General features: G+C 40.9%; 1 protein-coding gene across 4 annotated transcripts in view; it reads right to left on the reverse strand.

Annotated features, from left to right (window-relative positions):
• Positions 1-423, reverse strand: part of SNX13 (sorting nexin 13) — a 187,510-nt gene that overhangs the window by 21,916 nt on the left and 165,171 nt on the right. The gene's annotated exons all lie outside the window — the stretch shown is intronic.

A 423-nucleotide genomic window follows, 5' to 3' on the forward strand; every position in this document is an offset into this window, starting at 1 on the left:
GATGTGGCCATCCCCCATGGGGGGGGGTGATTTCTCGCTTTCTCTCTCTCTGTTTCTGTCTGGCGAACCCATGTGCCCTTATAGCAAAACGAAACAAAACAAAACCCTCTCCAAAAAAAAAAAAGGGGGGGTTAAGTTATTCACATAATAATTATAAAATTTAAATGGAAATAGAATTTAATGTACTAAGAAGTACACAAAATAATCCAAACAAAATCTTTCAAATGTTAAAAAGAATTCTCAAACAAAATATTGCTTTCACAACTGGTAATTATATAACTTAACATTTTAGCTTGGTTCCTTCAATAGAACAAGTTTTAATATACTGAATTTATTAGCTAAAAAGTATATGGCCCAGGCGCGCGCGCCTAAAGTCTGGGCCCCCTCCGGGGCCCCCCGCGGCCGGGCCTCGGCCCCGTGCGC

The sequence above is a fragment of the Tupaia chinensis genome, unplaced genomic scaffold, assembly GCF_000334495.1.
Source record: "Tupaia chinensis unplaced genomic scaffold, TupChi_1.0 Scaffold143481_1, whole genome shotgun sequence".
NCBI lineage: Eukaryota > Metazoa > Chordata > Mammalia > Scandentia > Tupaiidae > Tupaia > Tupaia belangeri.